The sequence below is a fragment of the Symphalangus syndactylus genome, chromosome 20 (genome assembly GCF_028878055.3).
Source record: "Symphalangus syndactylus isolate Jambi chromosome 20, NHGRI_mSymSyn1-v2.1_pri, whole genome shotgun sequence".
NCBI classification, from domain to species: Eukaryota; Metazoa; Chordata; class Mammalia; order Primates; family Hylobatidae; genus Symphalangus; species Symphalangus syndactylus.
Window position 1 is genome coordinate 14,727,255 of NC_072442.2, and position 24,098 is coordinate 14,751,352.

Below are 24,098 nucleotides of genomic sequence, written 5' to 3' on the forward strand. Positions count from 1 at the left end.
AGGGGTATTTTCCAGGTAGACATATGAGGGAAGAGCTTTTCAAGGCACATTGCTTAAATCCTCTGAGCTGTAGTTTCTTCACCTAGAGAATATAGCGGTAGTGCCTCCTTCATTGGCTTGTTAGAATTCAGGGAAGGGGGCCAGGCGCGGTGGCTCCTACCTGTAATTCCAGCACTTTGGGAAGCCAAGGTGGGTGGATTGCTTGAGCCCAGGAATTCAAGATCAGCCTGGACAACATGGCAAAACCCCATCTCTATCAAAAATACAAAAATTAGCCAGTCTCATAACCCAGTCTTAAAATAAATAAACTGATTTTAAGATACTTTTTAAAAGAAAATTAAAAAAAAAAAGAATTCAGAGATGGGACCTGGGTAAGAGTCTTCTGTGTTTCTGGTGCAGCAGTGGATTAACATAAGGGACACTCCTTCACCTTTCCTGGCAGGAGATGCCAGCAGCCCTGGCGAAACAACTCCTCTACCCTTCATTCTCTGAGCCTGAGTAGGTGGGATTTCCAAAGAGCTCAAGGCTTCATGGAGGAAGAGCACTGAAATGGAGCCACACAAAAGCTTCCTTTACCTGGGTAGGGGTGAGGGTTAAGAGGAAGCTGGAATTGAACCTCGTCACCTTCATAGTTTCCACAGGGGCCAGACCTGGGCTTTTGCTGCAAAACTGATTTTGGAGTGGAAGATCCAGGTGGCAGAGCCATAGAGGCCATGTAGCTAATTCACTGCATGACTTTAGGCAAGTCATTTCCCCTCATTTGAGAACTGATTCTTCTAGCTCCAGGACATCCAGAGCATCCTCTGGCCCTGAGCCAGTCCAGGGATGAAGATGGGGAAAGCGGGACGTACACCTTTAAGGCCGTCATCCCACCCTTAATGGAGTCCACATGCCAGCTGTCCCATTGCCAGGTCCTCAGGCCGGCAGTTGCCATGGTGTGTGGACTCAGAAGGCATATTGCTATAATAAAATGTGTTTATTTGAATACGAAGGTCAGGGAGTTAAGTAGTTGGTATTCCAGTCGTATAGAGTCGTTTGCACAGTGTCACTAATAATTAAAGGGGGTTTTGACTAATCTAGTTGCTCTTCCTAAATATACTCTGCTCAAGAAACTCATCAAAGCAGCAAAGTAATCTTTGAGGTTATTAATCTCCTCTGCTTCACAGCTGGGGCAAATTTATTTGCTTGAATTAGCATGTAATAAACTTATAATAAAGCTGCCAGAGCCCCAGCTTGGTAGAGATCGGCTCCATGTAATGGGTAGTTACATCTAGGAAATGGGGCGCTAGTCCCTAGGCCACTGCTGCAAGCCTGCTGGGGCTGGGGACCTCCCCCAGGGGCCACACAGAGAGGGGCCACCAGGCATGGGAGAACCTGAGATGGAGTCAAAGGGAGCTTTGCAGACTGGTGACTCTACCTCCTCATCTCTGCCCCTCCTCATTGCGCAGGTGAGGAAACTGAGGCTCAGAATGGAAGGATGTGACTGCAGTTGAGAAGAGGGCAACTCTGGGAGCCCAGGTTAGAATCCAGGCAGGAGGCATGGCTGCCCATCCACCCCTGCTCAGGGGTTGGCAGTCCTCATGGTCGGGAGTTTTCCACCCAGGTTCTACTAAGGACCCCTGTCTGTGTCCCTTACTTCCCTTTTATCTGCCCCTCTACCTGTCTTTTCCTTACACTACAACCCCACCAAGACTTGTTTGCCTTCCCTGCTTCTCCATTTTCCAAGGAATTGCTGCCCCTCTGCCCTGTCTGGAGGCCTGTGTGGGCTGTCTGTGTGCTTCCTGGCTGCAGCAGCCTTGTTGGTCCCTGAGCTGTCGGTACGCGGGGAGTCTGCAGGAGGGACTCTGCAGTGTCTCTTCAGCCCTGGCATACAGAGGAGCCATCAGGCCGGGTGATGGGCAGCCTCGGGTGGGGGCCTGAGAGTTTCTTCTACTTCTCCTTTTCCTTTCTCCTTTCTTCCTGCCCCTAGAAAACCAGCTCCATCTGGTCTTTGAGATTTGCTTCTGGAGTTTGAGGCTGGGGAGATATTCTCCTGATTCCCATCTGGGGTGGGAGTGATGGGTATGGGTGCCGGTGGACCCTCTCTTCTTAAAGGAGAGCAGCTACAAGACAACAACCTTTCTGGACACCTTGCATAGCATTGCTTTGAAGGGTTATACCAAAAATAGCCTATTCCATGAAGTGAGGACAGGCGAAAAAGAAGAGGATAAAGAGGACAGGCAACACCATCCTACCTCTTACATAGCCATGCTCCTCATCCCCAAATCCCATCCTCCAGCTCCTTATCCCCTTCCCCTCATCCCCTATTCTTTTATCCTCTCATCTCCCTACCCCATCCTCCCCTATCCCTTCATCCCCTATCTCCCATCCCCCCAGCCCCTTGTCCCCTTTTACTTATAGTCTTTGGAGGAGAATAGAAGGGGAAGCAGGAGAAGAGCGGCTTCCTGGAGTTCTTGCAGACCCTGAACCTTGCTTCAGACACCTCTAGGACACCAGCATGAGGGATGCCTTCCAGCAAAGCTTACACCTGCAGCATTCCCAAAGTCACAGACATTTCTTCTCCAGCAATGGATAATAAAAATAGAGTAACTCATCACCAGAGTCTTGAAACTCTAAACACTGAGAACCACCTATCTGGGTCAACTTCTCTCTTTTTTTGAATGTCAGAGAGAATAAGTGACTTGCCTAAAATTACACAGCTACTAAGCTCAGGGCCAACAGTGGAACCAGGTGTTCTAACCCCCTCTTGGGAGTCTCCTCCCACCACGCCAGGCGGCCTTAGACGGGGGCACATGGTGAGAGTCCCCTCCTTGCCAACCAACATGTTGACCTATATTCTGGGACCTGGATGGCTCCCTAGTTTTCCAAATCATTTACTCAAGGGCCCTCAAACCCCTTCTTCCCATTCAATTCCCTCATTACTCCTTAAAAGTGACATTCTAGGAGGTGCCTTTTCTTGGAGTCTTTATGCCTGGCACAGCTCATAGAAGCACAACATAGACTAAGTGGTATGGTAAGACTAGACCTGGCCTGTGAGGTGCCTGGTGCTAGAAGGACAAACCCAATGGTAGGTGCTGTTGGAGGAAGAAGAGTCTGGCAGGAAGAACATAAAACCTGGTGGATAGCACAGACATCATCCTGGTGGTGCTTAGCATCAGGGGAGCCCCATTCATTGGGGACAGGTTGCCCCAGCCCATGGACAAAACTCTTGCTCCATACCTGCCCGCACAGACAAGCTAAGTTCACATCTTCACCATCATCAAGGTGGTCTAGGTCAGCTCAGCCAGGAGGGTTCTCCCCACCACCCTTCACAGTCCTCTGATTCTACCCAGAAGCTAAGGAGCAAATAATTTTAGCCCTTTCTTGGTGGAGATGGCAACGGCTGGACCCTAGCTAAGGTATCAGAGGTGTCAGTGTCAAAGGAATGGCAGAATGGCCTAAACTTACCCTATGGTGATAAAGTCATTAAGAAAGGAGGCAGGAGCTAGAGAGGCCTTCAATTATTTTTCGTCTCCCAAGCTTTCTCTGGAAACCCTTGGCAAGATCTTTATTTTCTTTGACAAAGGAGTTTTGGGAATGAAGTGGAAAAGAATAGAGTCTGCCTTCACAAGAACTAGTTAAACAAGTCTTCGTGGAAGAGAAAAATCGTCAGAGGAGGATGAACCCAGACTCAAGTCAGGAGAGCTTGAAAAAACACACAAAAACCATGTTGTCCACAACCTGAAGGGCTTCTGAGCTGTCTTAGGAGCAAGAAGAATCTGCCAACTGGAGCGGATGGGGACATGGGACTGGGTGGTAGGGAGGAAGCAGAAACGCCTCACCTCTTCACTGAGTTCCAAATGTCTCTATCACAGAGGACAGTCTTCAAACACAAAAGGGTCAATCAAACACAGTTAAGAGAGAATATATCCATTTCTGGAATTCTGTCTAAAGGAAGGAATCTTCAGGAGAGAAGAAAGGCATGCACAAATTATTGCAGTGTTGTTTAATGAAAAATTGGAAACAAATAAAAGGAGGGCCCCAAACAAGAGACAATTTAAACAATCTACAGAGCGTCCAGTCTGTGGACTCTTACAAAGTAATCAAAATGCCTCCAGACTTTGTAAGAGCCTGGAAACTGCATGCTGACATGTTAGGTAAAAAATAAATTAATAGGCCAGGCACGATGGCTCACGCCTGGAATCCCAGCAACTTTGGGAGGCCGAGGTAGGCGGATCACCTGAGGTCAGGAGTTCGAGACCAGCCTGGCCAATGTGGCGAACCCCCGGCTCTACTAAAAATAAAAAAAAATTAGCCAGGCATGGTGGTGCACACCTGTAATCCCAGCTACTCAGGAGGCTAAAGCAGGAGAATCGCTTGAAACTGGGAGGTGGAGGTTGCAGCGAGCCAAGATGGTGTCACTGCACTCCAGGCTAGGTGACAGAGCGAGACTCCGTCTCAAATAAATACAAACATGCATAAATTATTAAATAACAGGATGTAAATTTGCTTAGAAGGTTCACACTCTCTTATGAGCATGTACTACTTTTTATTTTATTACCTTTATGTGAGAAAAACTGTGGCATATGGTATTTTGAAAATCTTTATAAGATATATTTAAATTATTTTATCATCTGTTTAAGCAGTCTAACACAGACTACACCTAGAAAATAGGTGGAGGGTACACTAAATTATAAATCAGGTAATGTCTCAGAGGTAGATATTTCCTAAATTTTCTACAAAGAATATGTCTTTATTGTATTATATTGGGGAAAAAAATCTCGAAAGTTTTATTTCAGGAGAGAAAGAAGGAGAAAGGAAAGGAGGGAGAGAGAGAGAAAGGAAGAAAGGGGAGGAAGGAAGAAAGAAGGTAGGGAAGGGAAGGGAATTGGACTCAACAGACTCAACATATGCAAAGTCCGAGAAACTCTGGTCTTCTGAGTTCAGTTCTCCAGACACAAGGTCCCAGGGCAAGAAGCTCAGGGGCAAGTACAGAACGCCTGGCAGGCAGGCATCTTTGAGGGATGACAGCAAGTGAAGAGATGCCGAATTATTGACAGCCAGTACTCTGAGTTTTAAAAGAAAACAAAACATTAAATCCCAGTAACAACAGGCTGGCAAGTTTGATAACAATCTCTGGTAAATTTCTAAGCATGAGGACTTACAGAAGGGAAAGGAGCAATCCCTAGAGGCCAGCATGAGTTCACCAAGGCTGAGCTGTGCCCCACTGGATTCCGGTCCTGGAGGGACAACTAAGAGAGGAGGGACGAGTAGGTGCCTTTGACAAAGGGCACAGTGTGGCCATTCGAGCGTCAAAGCCACTCGGGCCCTGAATTAGAAGGTGAAGTGCTGCCTACCTAATGGTTCAGGTGCCGGGGAAGCAGATGGGGCCACGATGTCAGCTCAGCGGGCATCTCCGACAATACCCCAAGGCTCAGCCCTTGACCTTGTCCACCTCAACCCTTTTCTCAGCAACTTGGATGAAGTCAAATGGAAGATGTGCTTATCAAATTTGCAGTTGACACAAAGCCAGAGGGATTATTAATAGAAAGGATGGCAGAATCAAGATTCAAAAATATCTTGACAGGTTGAAATAATAGGCTGAAAACATGTAAAAGGGATAAATGTAAATTCCTGCATTTAGGTTTAAAAAATTTTTTTAATAAACATCGGACGTGAAGAAGAAGGCTTAAAAGCAGAAAAGACAGCTAGGTAGGAGCCAGTGGGGCATGGTTAGTGTGCAGATGAAGGGAAGGGAGAAAGAAAAGAAAAGAAAAGAATATTTGCTAAGTGTATCAGAAACTGTACTAGATGCTTTTTTATTTATCTGAGACAGAGTATCTCTCTGTCTCCCAGGCTGGAGTGCAGTGGTGCAATCATAGCTCACTGCAGCCTCAACCTCCTGGGCTCAAGAGACCCACCTACCTTAGCTTCCCAAGTAGCCATGACTACAAGTGCACGCCACCACACCTGGCTAATTTTTTCATTTTTTGTAGAAATGAGGTCAGTCTCACTATGTTGCCCAGGCTGGTCTTGAACTCCTGGGCTCAAGCCTTCCAAAGTGCTGAGGCAGAACTCCCAGCACTCTGCCCAGTTTGCCTAGGCTGGTTTTGAGCTCCCACCTCAACCTTCCAAAGGGCTGAGATTGCAGGTGTGAGCCACTGCACCTGGCTTCCAGCTAACTTTTTTATTTCTTATTTGTAGAGATGCCGTCTTGTTATATTGCCAGGCTTATTTGCTGTAAATTATTGCACACCGTGTCTATGGGCCATACATTATCACTGAGCCCATTTTACAGATAAGAAACTGAGACTCGATTATATCATTAGCTGATTAAATGATTCATGTCAAGCTATTAAGTGATTCATATTAAGCTACAAAGTGATGGAGTCAGAATTGGAACTCACGTTTTCCTGTCTCCAGAGCTAACACTCGATCCCCCCCCTGCTTCGGGGGTAAATCTTGATTAATCTATGTTAATCACAATGATTCCTTTCTCCTCATCAGTAATGGTTTTCAAAATGGGTCATCATTTATCTCTTGCCAATGAGACATGGAGATAAATATGCTGGTGGAGTTTCCAGTAAAGTTTTCTACTTTCTTAAAAATAAGCCCAAGAAGCATCTGCCCCTGCCCCTCTTCTGCCTCTAAGTGTTGTCAACATGTAGGATCTGGAACTGCAGGAGCTACCCGGGCACCTCGAGGAATCTGGCATTAGATGACAAGCCAAATGTGGAGGATATGGGGTGGAGAGGCACTGACCTAACCAAGGCCACCCAGGGCTTCTCCTTGGGAGATGATCCATTTTCCTGATTGTTCAAACCCCTTCTGCTTGGGTTTTCTGTCAGACTCTACCTGTATGTATCCTGACTAAATACCCAAGGCTGAGTGAGTCACCTCTGCCAGCCCTGGCAAGGCCACATTTGGAGTCCCACACATATCCGCATACAGCTGGGCCCATGGGTTGCTTCAGCCCTGCAGGCCCAGACCTACCTCTGTTCCCAGGGCCCAAGGTCCCTAGGATCTACCTCCCTTGGCCCTGTGTGTGGGCCGGGGGTGGGGATGGAGGGTGTCCAGCCCTGTCCTCTGCTCTGTCTTGTTGAAAGGTCACCAGGCGGTGCTTTGGCCAGGCCTGAGAGGTGATAACAGCATGTAGAGAAAGCTGTGAGCCAGAAAACAAGGAGAATGTGTAAAGGTGAGATTTGGGCTCCATTCACTCATTTAACTAGTCATTCACACACTTGTTTATTCATTCATTCAACAACTATTAATACTGTATGTATTGAGCATCTAATATGTTTAAGCGCTCTGTCCAGAGACTTAGCACAAGGGTTGGGAAACTTTTTCTATTAACGACCAGATAGTAAATATTTCCAGCTTTGTGGGCCATATGGTCTCTGTTGCAATTACTCAGCTCTGCCTTATAGAACAAAAGCAGCAATAGACAATATGTTTTTTAAAGTGGGCGTGGCTGTATTCCAATAAAAATTACAGTTGTTCCCCTTTATCCACAGGGGATAAGTTCCAAGACCCCTAGTGGATGCTGAAGCCATGCATGGTACCAAACCCTATGCATGCTATGTTTTTTCCTATACATAGATACCTATGATAAAGTTTAATTTATAAATTAGGCACAGTAAGTAGTTAACAACTAATAACAAAGTAGAATAATTATCACACTCTACTGTCATAAAACTTATGTAAATGTGGTCTCTCTCTCTCAAAATACCTTACTGTACTGTACCACAGGTAACTAGAACTGCAGATATTGAAACTGTGGATAAGGAGGGACTACTGTATTTACAGAAGCAAGTGGTGGGCCAGATTTGGGCACAGTCTGTAATTTGCCAATTCCTGACTTAGAACATACAGTTGGAGAAGGTGGTGGGAGATACAATAGATTAAGTAAAGCTTTGAATAGCAGCAGAGAATATGAATTTTATTGAATGGCTGATGGGAATTTGAAGAATATTTATGCTGGAGAACAATGAGATCAAGGTGGATGACAGAGGGATTGATTCAGCACCAGCCTCCTTGCCAGGCACTCATGATTCCTTCACCTACTGAATGAATATTTGTTGAATGTCTGTCTACCATGTCCAGACACTGTCCTAGGTGTAGGGCAGACAGTGGTGAGCAAGGCAGTCAAGATGCTTATCTTTGTGGAGCTTATTCTCTCCCAAGTTTTCCATGCTTTGTGATCTAGCCCTCACCTACCCTGCCAGCCTCAAATTCTCCCACTCCCCACCCACTAAACCACTCAAAATTCCCGAATGTTCTTTCCCACTTCTGTGACTTTGCACTTGCTGGTGTCTCATCCTGGAATGCCTTCATTCCACCTTGTTCACCTGCTGAAGGCCTTAGAGCCCAGCGGAGTCTCCTCCTTGTGAAGCCTTTGCCCCAGCTTTCCCTGGGAGAGAGTTGGTCACTCCTTCTGGGCTTCCCCCACACTTTGTACCCACCTTAGCTCAAGTGCTTCTCATGTGACATTGGAATTATTTGTTCATAAGCCTCTCACTTCTATAAGAGCATGGGTTTCTCAGGGTGCTGCGTCCCCAGCACCTGGCAGAGGCCAGGCATATCAAAGTGGCCCAACAAGTGTTTGTTGAATGAATGAATGAAAATATCTTTGGGAAAGGAGAGAGTTATGCCAGAAAAAAGGTGGGAAACCTCAAACCTGAGAAGAAGGATGTCTGCTACCTTAGGGATCTAAATGCTTAGAAGATGCAAGGGATCTTATTTACAGTCTTAAAACTCCTGTCGAAAATTATTTGTTGAGTCTGAACAATAATACAGTCTCTCCCTCTCTGAAACGCCATGGTGAGGCCTCCTTTGTCTGATAAAGGGCTGTCGGGAGTGACTGATGGGCTCCCGCTGGACAGCTGAAACCCCTCCTCCTGACAGCATGAGTGATAGCCGAGAGGAAGCTGACCCCAGCTGACACAGTCATCTTAAAATATCTCGAGAAGACCAGTGATGAAAGAGTCTGTGATGTCAGGGCTCAGCTGGAGGCCAAACCAAAAGGACCCCAAGAAACTAGCCCTGGGCGAATTGCATTCCAGGAAGCAGCTCAATATCCAGTCAGAATGAATGAAAGACCATCATCAGCAATATCAAGAAGCATTTATTCAGCATGTATTGGCACGTGGTACTAGATTCAGTTCAGATCCAGATCCAGAGAATAACATAGATACAGCCGTTCTCCAATGGCACCTTGCAACACACAAAGAAACGTAAGGATTCAGCCATTGCTATGGGCCTTTCTGGGTTACAAAGAGCTTTCAGCAGCGCAGGGAAGGAAATAGAACAGGTTTGAATATTATTTCCACTTTAGAGGTGAGGAAACCAAGGCTCAGACAGGTTAAGTGCCTTGTCCAAGTTCACACAGCTAGGAAGGGTCAGAGCAGGGATCTGTTTCAGAGCAGCAAACAAATAGCACACTCAAGGGTTCAATAAAGACGTTCTTTAAAGAGCCGTGGTCAGGGCCGAGGGAACCAACAATGAACTGAGAAGCACCCTGAAGGTTATGGGCTGAATTCTGTCCCCCAAAGAAGATATGTTGCAATCCTAACCCCAGGTATCTCAGATGTAATCTTATTTGGAAATGGGGTTGATGCGGATGTAATTGGTGAAGATGAGGTCACACTGGAGTAGGGTGGGCCTTGGGGCGGTATAATTGGTGTCCTTGTGAAAAAAGAAGAGACACCGAGACAGATACCCGAGGGGAGAAGGCCATGTGATGATGGAGGCAGGGACTGAAGTGGTGCAGCTGCCAGTGAGGATCTCCAAGGACACCAGCAACCACCGGAAGATGGGAAGAGGCAAGGAAGTGTTCTCTACGGTGTTGGAGGGAGCACGACCTGGCTGGCGCCTTCATTTGGGGCCTCAGCAACACAGCAAACTAGGTGGAACAGAGAGGGATGTTATGTCCACTTTAAAGATGAAGAAACCAAGGCTTAGTTCTAGCCTCCAGAACTGCGAGAGAATACATCTCTGTTCCTTTAAGCCACCCAGACTTTGGGGCTTTGTTACTGCAGCCCTAGGAAACTAATACACTGAGGTTGGCAACAGTAGGCACCCCTAGGCCTCAAGGGCCCATGTTGTAGCAGTCCAGGGAGAGCAGAATCCACAGAAGGGGGGCTGTCTGACAGGAGGTGTGGCCCTGCTACTGCCAGTCACCGTCCCTTGAGGCGGAAGCTGAGCAAACAAATGCCCTGACCCCTCTCTCCTTTCCTCTTGCAAAGTCTCTCCCTCATGTCCCCCATCAGTCAAACCTAACAGGGAGCCAGTGGGCAACAGGGTGAGAGTGATGCAGTTTGCAGGTGATGCAGTTTGCAGAGTGAGGGTCATGCAGTTTGCAGGGCGAGGGTGATGGAGTTTGCTCCCTGGGGAGAGGCCTGGGAGAGCCACTGGAGACCTTCCAGCACAGACTCAAGCGCATGTCCGGGGCTCATGCCCCACCAACATGCCTGTTCAGGAAGGGACTCTAAAGACGTGGAAAGGACAGCTTCTGCCTTTGGAAACCTGTAGTTTCACAAGGAGCCCACAGATGCCTGGAAAGCAGAACCACATTGGTATGTGCAGCATGTGTCCACCAGTGTGCAGGAAAGGCATGTGCTGTGGTTAGCAGAAGGTGGGGTGGTCAGGGACACCTTCACACCTCCCCTCACTATGCCTCATTGCCTTTGGTGTAACCTAGGAATATTGTTTCCTTGCCAAGGAATAGCCAGAGAGGTCACAGTGGAGGCAGGAGTCCTCGGTCTAGTGGCTCCTGCCTCGCCACAGGCGTGCCGCAGAGCTGCAGGCAGACTGGAACCAGAGAGAGCAATCCTGTCACCAGACCCTGGCCTCACCATCCCCACCGCAGAAGGCCTGAGTTCCCCGGGTGCCCTCTGCCCCAGCACCTCTTCCACAGGCATGTGGCTTCCTGGAACCTCAGCACAAAGATCTCTGCAGAGCCCCAGAATGGATCCACAGGGTTTCTCAGGGAAAGGGCAGACAGGCTGAAGCCTGAGAGTGCAGGGAACCCCCACCAGGCTAGTAAAGGTCACGAGGACAGAGAGGCGGCCTGCTCCAGCAGACAGACAGAGCAACCGGGGAGAGGGTCCCTAAAGACTCGCAGATGGAAAGGTCTGTCCTCAGCAGTGCACTTGACTACAAGACCGTCCTTCTCTGACTAGGACTTACGCTGAGGCTTTAATTATAGCTTGTCACTCATGCACCATCCCCGGGAGATGGCTGAGCAGGACGGCAAAGGAAATGAAACTCTCGCTTCAGATGGCTCATTCTGTCTGTCAGGAAATTTCAAACTCACAAACAATAATATCCTGAATTGTGGCAGAGCAGTGCCTCCTGAGCGCTCAGCCTGCTCCCCCACCCAGCCCCTGCCTCCCAGTCCAGGACCCACCAATGAGTCACTCCTTGCTGGGGTGGGACAGCTGTTGCCAGAGGCCGTTCCTCACCCGATCCCAGCCAGGCAAAGTGACTGACGCAAGGTCACCCAGCAGACAGTTGGTGGAGCAGGGAGAGCTGTGAGCGTTGCATTGCTGCGAGCATAGCATTGTAGGTTCTTTTCTGACACTTCAGCATCCCAGAAGGGCAGGCCCCAGCCATGATAATAGGAACAGTTTGTGATCCTCTCTGGCTGCCAGGAGCTAAGGCTCTGTATAAACCACCTCACTTAATCCTCTCGGCAGCCCACACGAATTGGTTTGTAATTATTATCCTCACTTTTCATGAAGAAAATCCAAGACTAGAGAGCTTGTTCAAGGTCACACGGCTAGAACCAGGTCTTGAACCCAGGTTGCCGAACACCAGAGCCTGTGCTCCTAAACCCATACTTGTCCTTACACTTGGACCCGGATAAGTAGGTGGCAAAACCTGGAGTTCTAGCCATTCCCTTCTCTCAAGGGGCACAGATTGTTTCTGGAAGCATTCAACAAAGGGCATCCCCCACATGACACAGACAGACTGTCCTTGAGCTCTGGCAGGCTCGGCTGTGACTGTCAGGGGTAAAGGGGTGGTGTCCTTGCATCTGGTCCTCAGGTTGGCCTGTTGCGGTGCTGTCGGCAGGGAGGGGAGCTGTGGCTCAGGCCTGGCTCCCGGCAGCTCAGCCATGAGATCTGTGCTCTCACTGGGCAGCTTCACATCCCTCAGCCCCTGGGTCTTAAGTGGGACATCTAGAATGGACTGGGGTTAGGCTTAAAACAGGACATCAGAAACTTGGGGCCAGTGTGACCCAGAGGAGCACGGGGCATGCCACACAGACCCCTTCCCAGCAGCAGGGCCCGGAGACCACTGGCCTCTCTGCTGGCAGTCTCCCTGGGCCACCTAGGAATAAGCTGCTTTGGATTACCTAAGTCGCCAAGGTTCCCACCTGGTTTGGGAAAAGAGAGGAATTTCAGCCTTAAGACACTCCAGGGCAAGAAAAATCAAGTACAGTGCCGATGGGGAAGGGCAAGCTGCGATCACACCACTGCACTCCAGCATGGGCAACAGAGTGAGACCCTGTCAAAAAACAAACAAACAAACAAAAAAAAAACGCCAGGCACAGTGGCTCACGCCTGTAATCCCAGCACTTTGGGAGGCCAAGGCGGGCAGATCACCAGAGGTTGGGAGTTCAAGACCAGCCTGACCAACATGGAGAAACCCCATCTCTACTAAAAATACAAAATTAGCCATGCGTGGTAGTGCACGCCTGTAATCCCAGCTACTTGGGAGGCTGAAGCAGGAGAATCACTTGAACCGAGGAGGCAGAGGTTGCAGTGAGCTGAGATCACGCCATTGCACTCCAGCCTGGGCAACAAGAGCGAAACTCCATCTCAATGACAACAAGAAGAACAAAAAACCTCCAGCAATTTAGGCTCCTGAGGGCAGGACTTGGTAAGAATAGAATGCTCTGAGTATTTCAAAATGTTTTATTTTCTCCTCCCCACCACTAGATTTTTCTGTGCGATTCACTGTGATGACCAGGTGGGCCATGGGGACCTGGTGACTGGGTCCCCCCAAGGCTCTTCTCTCTCAGGTTTGCCCATGCAGAGCCTCCAGGAATTTGTCAATCACAGGGCATGTTTTTACCCCAGAACTGGTTCCCACAGAAGTTTCTGCTCCAGTAAGTTGTGATTCTCTGTTTCCATCTGTCTTTACAATTTGGGGTGCAGTGGTTTGCCTGGTGACCTCAATTCTGTGGTGGATCTAAGAAGACTTGGTTTTCAGTTTGTCCGGTTTTGTACTTGTGGTTAGGATGGAGTGGCGGCTTCTGAGCACCTTCTTGGCACGTGTCTGTGGAAAGGCCTTGTGTGATGTGTTGAGTCCAGTGGACTGAGTTCATTCATTCAGTGCCCTCTCTGTGCTGGCGTTGACTCAAGGTCTGCGTTCTTCGTCTTGCTATTCCTCACCTCCCAAACGAAAGGTGTTACAAACTTCACTTTACAGACAAGAAAAACTGGGGACCAGAGAAGTTAGGCCATGCAGCTGCGGGGGTGAAGGTTTGCACGACTCCAAAGCCCACATGTCCCCATGCTGACCATGTGCTGCTGCTCACTCTTAACGGTTTTGTCCCTCTCCCTGCAATTGCCCTCTGATCAGCCAAGCACACAGACCCACCCTTGGTCCTATGAGTAGGCTGTGGCGCACTCCATCTGCGCTCGGGTGAAGGGTTAAGCTGCCTCCTCTCATGGGAGGGAGGGTGATGGCAGCCCCCTTATGGCAAGGTCCGGTTCCTGGGAAATATGCTCAAATGGTGCATTATAGTTTTATGAATCCAGCTCCTTCTGTTGTCCTGATTGAAGTACAGAATGCCTGGGGCAGGCTGCCCTCCTTCACAGACCCATTTGTCATGGGAATTGATTAGAAAAGAAAAAGGCAGCTTGATGGCTTGATTGCATTTGTTTGAGGCAGGAGGAGGACTGCCACCTGTCTCTGCCACCCTCGGCTTGGCTGGACCAAAGGAAGTGCGGCTCTTTGTCCCAAAGCAAGAGTGGCCTGAGGAGTGCCACAGATGCTGGGGGGAGCTGGCGGGGTCAACATGGTAGGGAAGCAGGGTCTCCCGAGCCTGGGGTTTGGGGCAGTGATGTGCCCTCATGGCCTTGGAGGAGGCGGGGACACAGAGGAGCATCTGCTCTGAGGCCACTTGCCAGAGGCTTCAGAAGGGGGCTGCTCTGCCTTCAGGGTCAGAGGCAAAGAAAGGGGGCAGCTTAGTCTGTTTCTAAGCAGAACCTCCCACACCAAGTGGCAAGGGAGCAAGTCCCAGGAAATGGAGGGTAGGATGAGGGAGGGTAGCCTTAGGGGTTCACTGTCCCCACATCCAGATTGTCCCAATGTGGCAACAGAGTGTGCCACTCAGCTCCCCCCGCTTCTGTGTGATTCACTGTGAGGTAAAGCTCAGACCCTGAGCAAGGCAGCCACGATGCTTGAGCCACCTGCAGGCAGCAGGGTTACATTTATCCCCAGTTCCTGGGAAAGTCACAATATCTCAGACCATTGGACCCACCTCATCGTTCAACAGAGGAGGAGGGACTTGCCCAAGGGCACACAATGACACTTGGCAGAGCCAAGACCTCACCCACCTCTTGAATCCCAGATGAGGTGGCAAGAGAGAATGGGATCAACCACTGTCCTTGGCCATCAGGACAGTGAGGAAAAGAATAGCACCCCTTGCCAGGGTGAGCAGCTGAATTAACCTTGGCCTTCAGCAGGGAGACCCAGGCCTCTGCAGTCCGTCCTCTTGGCCACCTTGCTGCAAGCCCCTGTTTCAGGTTCTCACACGTCTACACCCTGGCCATTGCTGCTCCAGGGCTGAGAGGTGCTGCAGGGAAGGAAGGAGGGAGGAGGGAAGGGCAGGAGGAGGGCAATCCGTGCCAGGAGACTCGGGACACTGAGATGGAAGAGCAGGCTTATTGACCCACAGCATACTGGGACAGATTTCCATATTCAGCACATACTGGAAGAATAAACTCATTGAGATGCCACATTGCTTTCCAAGATGTCCCAAGAGGCACAGGGTTGGAAAGGCCTAAACAGAGCTGGGAGTGTTCCTCCATTTTGAGCAGAAGGCAGGAAGACACCTCCTCTGGAACTGGCCAGCAGAGGCCTCACAGCTCCCTGCAGCCTCGGACACGTGGTGCCCCCAGCTGTCCCTGAGGTCCAGCAGAGCCGCCCGTGGAGCTCTAACTCTAACTCCAGGAGATTGTGCACACACAGGGTGGATAGAGGGAAATGCACTCTACGGAAACAGGAGCCCATCTTCCAGCTCTTACACACCTCTTCCCAGAGGCTGCTGAATATCTCCCGTGCGCCAGGTCTGGGGATAGTTGGATGTGACTATAATTCAGAAACTTCTTCCAAAGGGCTTATAGTCTGATGATACAGGTGACTGCAAACAGGTGACTGCAACATGGTGTTTAAAAGGCCGAGATGCCAGTAAGCAAGGGTGTTATGGAAATACAGGGCTTTTAGCCAGAAAAGCCTCCTGCAGGAGGCTTCCTGCAGGAGCTGAGTCTGAGCGGACAGGGAGGAGTTAGCTGGTCTGAGTGGTGTGACCTAAGGCAGAGGGCAAAAGCAGCACTGGGCCTAGACACAGCTGGGAAAGAGCATGTTGTGCTTGGAGAATTAGAGGAGGGTGGTGTTGTCAAGCTCAGAAGGGGAGGCTGGGGAGGCAGCCGGGACCAGGGCTGCAGAGCTCAGATGAGCTTCCAGGGCAAAGGGCAGCATGGTGATCAGAGCCTGGTCCCTACTGGGCCCATCTTCTGTAGTCCTTTCCCCTTCCATGGCTGCTGTTCCTTTCCTGACCATGTGCTGCCAGAGGGACCCCAAGGCTCCACCTGTCATGTGGCCCCATTCAATGTCACCCCTAGGCCCTGTAGGCCAAGTCTATGCAGCTCTTCTGTCTCCCACCCACGGCCCCTCAGTCAGTACATCCACAAAGTCTCCTCCTCACTTAAGGACACAGAACTCCCAAGGAAAGGAAGAGCCTGTAGCTGGCATCTGCTCCATGGGGCCCTTTAGATCCAGGGGAGAGATATGTGGACAGGGCACTGGCAAAAGTTAGACCCCCCCAAAAGCATGGAGAAGGCCAGCCAGGGGTTTGATGGAGATGACCACCTGAGAGCCGGCATTTGTCTGCTCCTGGGGCTTCCCACCCTGGCTGCACATTGCGATCATGAGGGTTGCTCTCCTGAATAACAACCCCTGGGCTCTCCCCAAACCAGTTAAATGGATTCTCAGGGTGAGTCCCAAGCATGAGCATTTTTAAAAGCTCCCTGGGTGATTCCAGCAGGCAACTCAGGCTGAGAACCACCAGTCCATACCAACCAACTCAGATCCCATCTTTCTTATTATGCCTTCTTCCTCTAATCTCACAACTTCTATCTCTCCCACTGGCTCTCTCCTTCCACCTGTTCCTTCTCTCCTTCTCCAAGGCTGACCCCTCTGCTAAGCTCTGGATCTCATCTCCTCCCATCACCTGGGGAACCAGACTCCAGAGAAAACAATGATACTAATAGTCATAATAATAAGAGCAGCCAGTATTCATGGAGTGCTTAATATGTACCAGGCATATGAATGTTCTCATTTGGATATTGTCCTCAGAACAACCCTTTACTATAGGTACTATCAGTGTCCCTCATTTCAGAAAAAGAAACTGAGTTCCAGGGAGGTTAAGTATTAAATCACATAAGCCCAATGCCCTGGCACTACTGAGCAGAAGGAGCAGGACTCACACCCAGGTGCCTGTGGCACCGATGCCTAGTCCTTAGCTGTCGTGGAAACCACCTCTCCATCGCTATCTTGGACCTCCCATGTCTTCAACCTCCATGAACTTGCACTTCCTTGGCAGGTTGATCTGCCTGCATTCTCAGCCTTTCCATGCCAGCCTCTGAGTTAGCCTGCAAGTTCCAGAGCAGACACAGAGCGCTCTGTGTCTCCTGTGTCTCCACAAGGTATCCCCAGGTACATGCTCAGGGCAGGTGAGCCCTGGGCCCCCAGGGCTCTGGAAGGGCTTTGTTATAACCTGCTTACTTGTTAGTCACGCCCACCATATGGTGAGCCCTTCAAGGTAGCACCTATGGTCTTACTTTTTAGGGAGGAGAAAAGCATCATCTGACTTAAATAAACTAAAGTTTCCAAAAAATTCCACCAGCTTGAAAAATGCTCCATTGTACCCAGATGCCTATTTGATGCCTAAAGAATGCAACTGCTTGCATGCAGCCACTCCACCCACACTGTTTCCCCCTTGCCTATGGGGTCTTGTGCCATGAAGATGATCAGTAAGACATTTTTAGGTTTCTGCCCCAGTTAGAGTGAGAAGGAACCTGGCGGGGGGTGGATGTGACATGGGGCACAGCAGACGTGTGTGCTATGAGGCATGCAGAGGAGAGATGTGTGGGCGTGGGTATGGGTATGGGACATGGGGTGGCAGGCATACAAAGTGTGTGCATGGGTGTGATGTATGTGTGAATGGTGTGATGGGTGTGGCTCATGGGTGGCACATGTCTGGGGGTAATTTTTGTGCAGTGCATTGAGTGTGGTTTGCTGTATGTATGATTTGCAGATGATGTGATGTATATTTGTTATGTGATGTGTGGTATGTTTCTATAGCATGTGTGGCATATATGTGCTACGTGGTATGCATGTGGCCTGGGATATGATGTGTGTGATCGCAATGTGTGAAAGGGTGTGAGGTATGGGGTCATTTGTGTGTGGTGTTGGGTATGAGGTGAGTGATCTGTGACATGAGGAAGGAAAGAGATTTAGCCTCTCTCATTTCCACTTCTGGCTTCTCTGCTCAGCCTGGGTTCTGTATGCCCCTTCACTCATACAGTAAGACTAACAGACTAAGACCCAAGGTGTCCCATCCTGAAAGTAACGCAGCAGCCATCCCAGGAAGGGAGAGCTTAGGCTCAGCACTCCCCATCAAGGTAAAACCAGACTTTCTTAGTTTTCTCAGCTGCTGAGAGCCCTGTAACCTGGGAGCTCAGCTTCAGGAATGCCAACAAGGAGAGGACAGAGTCCTATAAATGGTCAAGACCCCACTGCCTATAAGCAGGCAGTGAATGGGGAAAGCCCATATTCTTAAGTCTCTTCCCAAACCCAGATGGTCAGTTGATAGGCAGAACATTGAAGACAAAACGTTGGATTGAAAATAGAATTCCTATTTATCTTCTCCAGTTCACAATGGGCTCAGCCCCATGCCTGATGTAACCCTGATAAAATCTGGACTCATGTGACTCATCGAGAATTATTATAACCAAGAAGCATAATGCAATGCCATTCCTTACTCTCTATCTTAGCACCACTAAAGGAGACTCAGATCCATGGACTCCAACAGCACTTACTAAAATCCCATTCATTCTACTTCCTTGTTTCCCTGCAGCTGCTTGGGTGTAACTCTCCTCAACCCCCTGAAAAAGCTCCTCCTTGTCTCCCAGTTTCTGAAATTCTCCTCTGCTTTTCCTACTTCCTCCAGCACTTTAAGATGTAGAATAACTTGGCCTTTCTGCCAACAAGAAGGAACCATTATTTTATAGGGGCTGGGGGTAGGCTGGCGATTTCAGGATCCTCTTTGTAGGAGATGAATGTCAGGGAATAGCACCACATTTGAGAATTTTGGATCCTAAACCGTGCACTAAACCGTGTGGCCTGTATGAGTTGCATGTTCTCCCTGGGACTCTTTCCACAGCTGCTTAAGGCAACCATTATCCTAGCAACTCACTGCTTCACAGAATTAAAATCTGCTAAAGAGCCATGCTAATACCCAGACAAAGCTTTAGGAGAAAAGAATAGTACATTGACGAGTTATCTTTCTTACCTGTCCATTAACAAGGCAGTACCCATGGCAGTGCAGCGCAGGACAGCAGCCTTGACCAGAACTTATGGAAAGCTGCAGAGATGCCACTGGAAACTCAAATTGGAAGTCAGTGCCAGCATTTTAATACCTTTCTATAGTATCGAGTTGGGGTTTGGGGAAGGCAGGGAAGGTTTACAGGTGACATTCCTTCATTACCTAGGACAGAGAAGGAGGACACACACACACACACACAGACACACACACACACAATGTTCTTGTTTCATCTTTCTACACCCACCCTCAACTTTTCTGAATCTCATTTTCCTCACTTGTAAAACGAAGGTGACAACTGCATAGAACAATCCTTTAGAACCAGACTTTGGAACCTGTTCTACCTTTTCTTACTAGATGTGAGACCTCAGACAAGTAATTCAACCACTCTAGGTCAGTTAGCGATTACTGAGAAACAAGCTACTTCAAAACTTAATGGCTTAAAACAATAATCGGTTATTATTTCTCATGAGTCTATGAGTAGCCTGGGTGGTTCTGCTGATGTGAGCCAGACTTGGCTGATCTTGGCTAAAGTCACTCATGCATCTACAGTCAGTTGGCAGATCAGCCGGGGGCTGGCTGGTCTAGGATGGTCTTGGCTGGGATAACTTGGGTCTGCTCCACATGGACTCTCACCCTCCAGGATAGCCCGGGCTTGTTCTCATAATGGTGTTTATTTCCAAGAGAGTGAGTGGAAACACACCTGGGCTTTTTCAAGCCTGTGCCTGCGTTAAGTTTCCTGCCATCCCATTGGCCAAAGAGTCATTTGACTGAACCTGGAGTCAGAATGGAAGAGGCCTGTAAAGTTAACAGGGCAAATGGCTGGATCACAGGGAGGCAAGTAACAAGTGTTGTCAATGTAATCAATCTACCACAACCTTTAAGCTCCTTATTTTCTTTTAATTGAGGCAAAATTCACATAACATAAAATTAACCTCTTTTTTTTGACACAGAGTCTCAGTCTCTCACCCAGGCTGGAATGCAGTGGTGCCATCTCGGCTTACTGCAACATCCACCTCCTGGGTTCAAGCAATTCTCGTGCCTCACCTCCCAAGTAGCTGGGATTACAGGCGCCCACCACCACACCCGGCTAAGTTTTGTATTTTTAATAGAGACAGGGTTTCACCATGTTGGCCAGGCTGGTCTCGAACTCCTGACCTCAGGTGATCCACCACCTTGGCCTCCCAAAGTGCTGGGATTATAGGCATGAGCCACCGTGCCTGACCAAATTAACCATTTTAAAGTGCACAATTCAGTGATATTTGGTACATTCACAATGTTAAGCAATCACCACCTTTATCCAAGTTACCAACATTTTAGTTACCGCAAAACAAAACCTCACAGTATTAAGCAGGTACTCCTCATCTCCCCCTCCGTCCTCTCCAGCACCTGACAACCACCAATCTGTCCACTGTCTCTATCAATTTACCTATTCTGGATATTTCGTATAAATAGAATAGGTGAACGGTGTCTGGCTTCTTTGACTTAACATCATATTTTTGAATTTTATCCACGTTGTAGCATATATGAGCACTTCATTCCTTTTTATGGCATAATAATATTCCTTTGTATGAACATGGCACAATTTGCTGATTCGTTCATTTATTGCTGGATATTTGAGGTGTTTTCATGCTTTGGTTATTGCAAAGGATGCTGTGATAACATTAATGTACAAATATTTGTTTGAGTAACTGTTTTCAATTCCTTTGGGTCTATACCCCCCAAAAGAGTAGAATTGCTGGGTCATATGACAATTTTATGTATAACATTTTGAGGAACTCAGTTTCCCTTATTTTCAAAATGGAATACTTTGTGGAGATGCTGAGAGGCCTAGAGAGTGCATGTGAAGTGTCTTGCACAGAGTACGACTTCAATAAAGGGTTTATATAACTATTCTTTTGTTCCTTCATTCAATAACCATTTATTGAGCCCAGGATCAGGAATTATGTGAGATGCTAGATAGATATGTGGATTTAGACGATATAAAATATCTATAAAACATATGCCTATATTTTTATAGACATATAAATATATCCCCAGGGTCCCTTCCGGCTCAGACTTACAATGGTTCCCTCCTTGGTTCTCGCCTCGTGTGTCCTTCACAAACAGAAGACAAAAGGCTCTCTCTCCCTCCCTCCCTAACTGGGTCCCCAGGAGGCGGCTGGCTTCATTGCTCCCCACCTGAATCAGTTCAGACCACCTATTTCAGATCTGTCGGCTCTTATAAATGTAGCCACACACCCGCAAAGTGAGATAAAATGGCAATGTGATTAGTGTGTGTGTGAGTGCGAATGCTCATGTGTCCCTGTCTCATTGCTTTTGTAAAGATTAATACATCAGAGCAAGCACTTACGAAAGGAAGAATAAAAAACAACAACCGGGTCCAATTCTCCAGACATTCAATAACCGAATGTCACCCACATGGTAAGCAATAAAATAAAAATATATGCTTAGCAGAGGCAATATAAATATGATGTATATTTTGAAGTTGGATAACAGAACGGTGGCATAAAAATAATACCCAGTGGCAAATTCAGGAAAGAGACCTTTTAAAAACACAGAATGTCTTTGGGCTGCCATTCCTAAAATATCGCAGCGTCTCAAGCAGTAAAGGAGGGCTTGGTTTAAATCTGACAGGAGCACCTCATGTAATGAGGGCATGGAAATTCTTGCCAGCATGCCAGTGTCAAGGCAACATCTACTTCCCCTCCACCCTCCACTACCCCACTCCTGAGAACTGCCCCTCTACAATCTACTGGCTCCATCCTCTGCCTGTCTCAATAACCCCTTACTTTTCTTTCTTTCTTTCTCTTTCTTTCTTTCTTTCTTTCTTTCTTTCTTTCTTTCTTTCTTTCTTTCTTTCTTCTTTCTTTCTTTCTTTCTTCTTTCTTTCTTTCTTTCTTTCTTTCTTTCTTTCTTTCTTTCTTTCTCTTTCTTTTCTTTCTTTCTTCCTTCCTTCTTTCTTTCTTTCTTTCTTTCTTTCTTTCTTTCTTTCTTTCTTTTTCTTTCTTTTTTTTTTTTGACGGAGTCTCGCTCTGTCACCCAGGCTGGAGTGCAGTGGTGCGATCTCGGCTCACTGCAAGCTCCGCCTCCCAGGTTCACGCCATTCTCCTGCCTCAGCCTCTCCGAGTAGCTGGGACTACAGGCGCCCGCCACCACGCCTGGCTAATTTTTTGTATTTTTAGTAGAGACGGGATTTCACCGTGGTCTCGATCTCCTGACCTCGTGATCCACCCGCCTCGGCCTCCCAAAGTGCTGGGATTACAAGCGTGAGCCACCGCGCCCGGCCTTCTTTCTTTCTTTTTTTTTTTTTTTTGGAGACAGAGCCTCGCTATGTCACCCTGGCTGGAGTGCAGTGGCACAATCTCGGCTCACTGCAACCTCCGCCTCTTGGATTCAAGCAATTCTCCACCCTCGGCCTCCTGAGTAGCTGGGATTACACATGTGTGCCACGACGCCCAGCTAATTTTTGTATTTTTAGTAAAGACAGGGTTTCTCCATGTTGGTCAGGCTGCTCTCGAACTCCTGACCTCAGGTGATCCGCTGCCTCAGCCTCCCAAAGTGCTGGGATTACAGGCGTGCGCCACCATGCCCAGTCTCAATAATCTCTTACTTTTTAAAACTCCTTCACAGACATTATTCCATTCAACCTTTACAACCTGCCTCTGAGGTTGAGAGGACAGGTATCATTATTGCCATTTTATAGATGAGGAAATAGAGGCCACATAAGTGGTCTGAAACCTCGGACTGAAACGCCACCTACCTGCCCCTCCACCCCAGAAAGAAAAAATGTCTTCCTTGTCTTAGAAACTGTCATTTTGTGCTCACACGTGCATACACACACAAACACACACACACACATACACAAATCATTAAAAAGATTTCTGCACAAAACCGACTCCTCCCTCTGTGGCCCAAGCACAAATCTCAATTCCCAGCTACTATTTGTTTAGGGAATACAAACCAATTTTTTGTATCAACCAAACAAAATATAATTAGAAAGTAAGTCTGAGAGTGTATTGTAAACATCAAAATATATCAACGGTAGATGCTATGCACTTCTTAAAACACACACCTTTTGCAAGTCTTAGTTACTGAGATTCTAACCAGAAAATGGAAGTCCGAAAATGTGTGTAATTTGCCTAAGGCCTTGAAATGAGAACTCCAGGACTGAAATGCACATTGTTGCTGCAGAGGAAAGAACCACCCATTATGTGTTTCTAAGCAAATCACTTGACCTCTCTGAGTTTTCATTTCCCCATGATAGAGACAGTGGAAGGAGAAGATCTCTAAGTTGCTTTCTAGCTCTGAAATGCTCTAATTTTATCTCTAGGAAAAAAGACAAATGTTGCTCAGGGAAAGCCCTGTGTTGCTCACACAGGGGTCAGTAAAATATCTCTGATGGAACCCTAACCTCTAATACATTCCTGTGGGGGAAAAGTCTATTTTAGGAACAAGAAGACAGGGCACTGGTCTTGTATCAGCCACTAATCACTATGTAACCTTGAGCGTCTCCTCTGCTAAATGAGAAATTTGGACTTGATGAATATGAGGAATAAATGTCACCTCAAGTGCCACTCTGACCCATATAGGTAGTGGCTACCTGGGAGCGAGATGTTGAGAAAAAAATACGAATCTGCCTCCGACTCAAGAAGGAAGAGTGTTGGGATCGATGACTGATGTCTGCCACCTGCGAGGGCTGCAGGCAGTGCACGTGGCCTTGCCATCCCTGGGGTAGATGCTCTCTAAGGTATCTTCTTCCTTTAACTAATCCCCTGCGAGCAGCACACGGAAACCCAGGGTATTCAGAGTCACCGATGGACCGGAAGAAGAACTTGGCTCGTTCAACTGTTTTTATATTATCCATGGCTTGGGTCTGAATAATCTGTCCCCTGATACCACTGTATTTTAGAAATTGCTACCTAAGGCAAATTCTCCACTTTTAAACTCATTTCCTGAGTCGGTCTTTTTAAGCCTCACATTAAATATTGATCTGCCCTGGAGAGATCTCATTTATTTAGTAGAGACATGTTTGACTCCGCCAGAACTGTCAAACTCAAAAATGGGGCCATACCCCTCCCAAAGCAATAACCATTGAGGATAGTGACAGACAAGCGAAGGGCACCAGAACCAGTGGCATTCCACTGTCAGAGTCTCAGGGACAGGGCCTGCCTTCTGCTTTCGCACAGGTAGCCCTCTCCCCCAAGACTATTGGAACCTCTCTGAAAACCTTTCCCAAGAGGCTGGTTTTCTGAAAGTCAAGGGGTCCACTCTGTGCTGGCCA